The sequence below is a fragment of the Tachypleus tridentatus genome, chromosome 1, assembly GCF_004210375.1.
Source record: "Tachypleus tridentatus isolate NWPU-2018 chromosome 1, ASM421037v1, whole genome shotgun sequence".
NCBI lineage: Eukaryota > Metazoa > Arthropoda > Merostomata > Xiphosura > Limulidae > Tachypleus > Tachypleus tridentatus.
In genome coordinates this window covers 93,989,093-93,995,092 of record NC_134825.1, presented here as the reverse complement: position 1 = coordinate 93,995,092, position 6,000 = coordinate 93,989,093, and positions in this window count along the sequence as shown.

Sequence of the window (6,000 nt, the reverse complement as noted above, 5' to 3'; positions counted from 1 at the left end):
TACAAGCATTCTCCAAACACATTCTGCTATGTATGTGGCCAATTTATTAAGACAAGAGCGAAAAAGTACTCTGTGACAGCATCTGCTGAAATGTGTGAAACATACAAGGCATATTTTGGCATGTCTGTCGGGGATTAAGACAAACCTGAAGCACCTCATTTTACCTGTGAGCACTGCAAAAAACTCTAGAAGGTAAGATAGACGATTTTGCTTGCTGGAATAGTAAGATTTTATTTTATACAAATTTTAGACATTTAAAAAAATAAATAAGAGATATTTAACTTTTCAATAGTATAGAAAAAAATATCACATACCAAATATTTTGCATGAACCTCTTACACATTAGTTGTGGAAATTTATTCTTCATAATAATTTTATTTTGCTTTTTTGCAGGATGGTACAGAGGGGAAAAGAGATCCATGAAGTTGGCGTGAACCCACTGACCCCTCAAGCAATTGCTACTTCAGCATGGTGGACCCTTCCAAACGTCGGGCTGGCAAAAATGCATCTGTTATCATGTATCCGGACCTTCCATCATCCATTGCCCCAGTGCCACACTTCCCTGAGCTCCCTGTACCCACTCAGCCCGAGAGAAAGCAGCCATCCTCAGAAGAGAGCAGCAAATCAGAAGAGGAAGTAGACGTTGAAGATTCAGATTACAATTTCAGAGGTGCAGCTGGTGATAGAAACCCATACTACCCCAACCAAAGAGACTTCAATGACTTGATCAGAAATTTTGATCTGTCAAAGTCAAATGCTCAGACTATATTTGGAGGCTTATACGTAAAAGTGATTTACATTACAGTCGCAAATCTCGAAAAACTACTCATTTCTAAACATTTTTGTATAACGTTAGTATAAATACATGTAAATCTTGATTCTTATGTTGTTTTCTTCAAATTTTATGTAAATGAAAATGTGCAAATTTGCCCGTTTTTAGATACAAAATAGGTTAATTTCTAAATTTCATTATCCAGGTCACAAAAGCAAAGTTTGAAGGGAATAATGGCCAGTTTCTGTACTTTTACAACATAAGCAATTAAAAAATAATACATACTCTCTAGGAACAAAATTTGTTTTACATAGTGTAATTTAAAACTTTAAAACCTAAATGATTTTTGCGGTGTCACTTAATAAAAGAGGTGATAAAAATGAATTAGTAATCTTACAAAATAGGGAAAACATTACATGTTACAAATTTTATATACTTAAAACCATTTTGAAATCTCATGAGGTATAAGTGGGTGGGGTAAATGTTTTAATTTGAGAAATTTAAAATAGGTATTTAGTGTAGAGCTAAGCGACTAGTGGTTGAGTGATCGAAATGTTTTGTGATGGCTTAATGATGAACAGACTTTGGACAGGCAGATGGATAGATAACTGAGTGTTTAGGTATACAGCAATAGAAAAAACGGGAGAATGGCTTAATCCGCTTAGAAATAAATGGGATACGTTAGCGAATGGTAACTTGACAAACAATTTTGCTTGTTCGTTTTAGAGGAAAGACTCATTGAGATATCTGCTGTATCCACCGCGGGGAATCAAACTTCGGACTTTAGCGTTATAAGCCCGTAGATTTACACTGGGGATTAAATAATTTTGATCTTCGTCAGACGTATGTTCAACCGTTTCATCTACTATAAAGAGAAGTTAATAACGCTCAGCATATCCGAAATTTTGAAACAAGTACCATTTGTCGCAGAAATAAAATTGAGTAATTAGAAAATACTGTATCTAATATGTTTCGAAACATGTATTGCATATATAGTAAATATTCTGATATTACATTACTTTACAACGACTATAGGGGATGAACTGTGGTAAAACCTTGAAACTTAGTACATTTGTACATTTCAAAAAGTGTGTAATTTTAGATATATTGTCCTTTCATAAATAACTGCCTGGACACATGTAACTCAACAATAATGCTTGTTAATATATATATATATAGAGAGAGACACACACATGTATATATTTCATATGTACATTTCAGGAACCCCGCATGAGAAATATTTTCAAAAATGCAGAAAGCACTTTTTATGTATTCTAATTCATTTATATCGTTTCTATTTTAAGAATACAAAATTAGTACTGAAAGTGTTATGTGACAGAATATGGGAAGATACACTTATCTATATATATACAATTATATAATTTCTTTTCTTCTTATTCTCAGTGTACAATGCTTTGTGCCGGCAATAAATTTATCATAAATACGGTGGCACTTATAGTAGGAATGGACCAGATATGCATTATGTGCATTACAAATTAAAACCTCATACTGTAAACAGCACGTAAACAAAGCTTTGTAAGCACTTTACATACTAATAAGAAGTAAACAAACTAACTATAGAGCATTTGAAAAAGTCGGTAGAGTATAAATAAATGTTTCACAAAGCCACAAATTTGTCGGTCTCTCTATCTGACTAACTAAAGTTGTTAAAAGGCACAGTGCTCTTCTGCTTTTACATTATGCAAATCTAAATGCACATGATTGAATTACGCTATCTTGGCTAAAATCGTTTTTCTTACTTTTACTTACAACCTGTGTAATTTGTTTCTATAACATGTAATAACAATAACCATTTTGCAACAATACTAACGAGGCAACAATACACTATTAACCGTATTCTATGTTAACGAACTTGTTCTGTGAGTTGCCAAGAAACAACTCGCCCTCATATCGTGATCAGCCTGAAGCTGTATCGGCCCGATAAAAAATTCAGACTACATAGATTCTTTAGATCTAGATCCTACATAACTATGATTTAACCTTTGAAAGCGAAGATTTCAGTTCCTTACATCTGATTTGAAGGTTCTTTATTGGACAAAGTAATTCTATCATAACAGTCAGTACCTAAGCCAAAGTCTGTCATGGCTTTGCTCGAGTTGTATTGACTGACAACAGGAAATACAAGTTGTATAATTTACCTTTGCATTGTTTTCAATGTGACGTAGTGACATCTAATGTCATACTTAAAACAGTGCGACTTTTAAAATATACATTTCAAGGAAACAAAACAAGAGAAAAGAAGAAAATCTTATGTTGATAACCTTGAAACGTCTTTATCTCAGGGAAGAAAGCATTGCTACAAGAAGTAATATAAGGCTAGAGACAGTAAACAAGGACGTGCGAAACTATCCTCAATCATTAATTCAGCCAAAGAAACGGCTACCACCCTGGCTATATGAAATTAAAATTATAGCAAACATCCCAACAAAAGCTATAAAAAGTCGAGAGATAACTCTATAGCCGAGTTACTCTCGAGACTCAGCACCAAGAAAAGCTACGAGGATAGGCTTAGAGCCCAGTCACTTTCGAAATTTAGTACCAGAAGAGCTATGAGACAAATGTAAAAAAATATTTAAATAAAGAAATTAGGAAGTAGGAATTGGAGCACCAAAAAGTAAGGAAACAGGGTAGGAATGGGTGGGATAACATTACAACACTTAGTTATTTTTGATGTGGTGCAAATTCAAAGTGGATGTGGTCTTTGTTCTGCTCATTTCTGCTTCATATTTTAATTGAACTTTGATCCAAATTATAGATTTGAATTTGATTTTATCACAGCTAATCCTTTCTTTACACTCAAAAAATTTACAAATTTCAAAAATCAACTAGTTTCATCTTGTTCTTTTAGTCCACTTCTTGCCAGTCAGATAGCTATGATGTCTCTTATAAGCAAAGTATGAAGTTTTTGTCTGACTTTCAATATCAAACACCACCCCTTATGATGTCATGCATTTCGTTAGAGTTATCTTTTCGTGATTGTTGAAACAAAGTTTACAACACAGACATTAAGTTATATATTCCTCCACATTTAGTTTGGTAATTGTTCAAAAAGCACACGAAGTAGGAATGGGTGGGACCAGGGCCACAACCACTTTGATGTTGCTTGTTTAGTTTTTGAATTTCGCACAAAGCTACTCGAGGGCTATCTGCGCTAGCCTTTCCTAATTCAGCAGTGTAAGACTAGAGGGAAGGCAACTAGTCATCACCACCCACCGCCAATTCTTGGGCTATTTTACCAACGAATAGTGGGTTTGACCGTAACATTATAACGTCCCCACGGCTGAAAGGGTGAACATATTTAGAGCGACGGGGATTCGAACCCGCAACACTCAGATTACGAGTCGAGTGCCTTAACCACCTGGCCATGCCGGGCCTTGATGTTGCATCTTGTCAAAACCAGTAAGTGTTGTGATGTTATCTTGCTCATATTTACTTTATCTATTTTCTTTTTGGTGGCCCTGCACGGTCAGATGGTTAGGGCACTCGACTTGTAATCTGAGGGTCATGGGTTCGAATCTCCTTCACACCAAACATGCTCGCAATTTCAGAGATAGGTGGTGATGGCTAGCGGCCTTCCCTCTAGTCTTGCACTGCCAAATTAGGAATGGCAAGCGCAGATATATCTCGAGGAGCTATGCGCGAAATTCAAAACAAAAGAAATACTTTTTGTTCCCGTATCTACTTCTTAATTTTTATTTAAACATTTTTAAACTTTTAATACAAATAATTAAACGTTTAAAATGTTCCATGGACTTTGAAAGGACTTCCGTTGGAAAGAACTCAAATGTTTATACTTCATCAAACTGATTAATGCAAACTAATGTTTGCTTACATCAGTTAATGTTTGGAACTTTCAGTCACTGTTTGTTTTGGAATTTCGCACATAGCTACTCGAGGGCTATCTGTGCTAGCCGTCCCTAATTTTGCAGTGTAAGACTAGAGGGAAGGCAGCTAGTCATCACCACCCACCGCCAACTCTTGGGCTACTCTTTTACCAACGAATAGTGGGATTGACCGTCACATTATACGCCCCCACGGCTGGGAGGGCGAGCATGTTTAGCGCAACGCGGGCGCGAACCCGCGACCCTCGGATTACGAGTTGCACGCCTTACGCGCTTGGCCATGCCGGGCCGGTTCAGTCACTCTTATAACAATAAAAATATAGTAATTTTCAACTCTTTTTTTTGTGTGGTAAAATATTTTTCATCCATTATACATCACGAGTTTTAAATAATCGCTATAAAACGTTTGCTATTCACCGCTTATAACAATGCTACCGCAAATTTAACATTGCCTTTATTCAAAACTTCCGTAATTCACCCACTCTTCTTTAAAGCGTTTCTATCTATTATTTCTTCGTTTGCTTGTTTGTTTTTTGAATTTCGCGCAAGGCTACTCGAGGGCTATCTGCGATAGCCGTCCCTAATTTAGCAATGTAAGACTAGAGGGAAGGCAGTTAGTTGTCACCACCCACCGACAACTCCTGGGCTACTCTTTTACCAACGAATAGTGGGGCTGATTATAACATTATAACACCCCCAGGGCTGAAAGGGCGAGCATGTTTGGTGCGACGGAGATTCGAACCCACGACCCTCAGATTACGAGTCGAACGCCTTAACCCACCTAGCCATGCCGGGCCCTATTTCTTCGTATAAAAGCAGTTAAGTTTCGTGAAATCTTATCAATACATAAAAGTAAAGAATAAATTTTTATACATTAACTCACAGTTGGGAGTTTTGTGCTCGTTCAGATTATGTTTATTTATTGGCTTTTTTTAAATCATTATTATCAATTTATTCACAAGCCATTTAAACAGTCGCAAGTATGTCAAGATGAGAGATGACAATGTTAGACCGAGATTCAATGTATTTGTGTTTATGGCAAATTTATACTAAAGTATTCACGCAAATGAATTAGTTGCCTCTCTTATAAGGCGCCCATAACTTACACTGTCATTTATTGCTTTATTTTGCCACACAATACAGAGTTTTCGCAATACAGTAATTCTGTATTGACATTTGTCAGTCACTTAAAAAGAGTAATGTGAATTGAAACTGAGCATTATTCTCGGCTGTGTACTTGCGAATCCAACGTTCAAAGCAATGATACGTTGCTAACTACACTCCAGTCTGCACTTTCATCTGTAGGGACATTATGAAAATTACAATAAATCCTCCCCCTTTTTCTCTGTTAAGAATGTGCGTGTG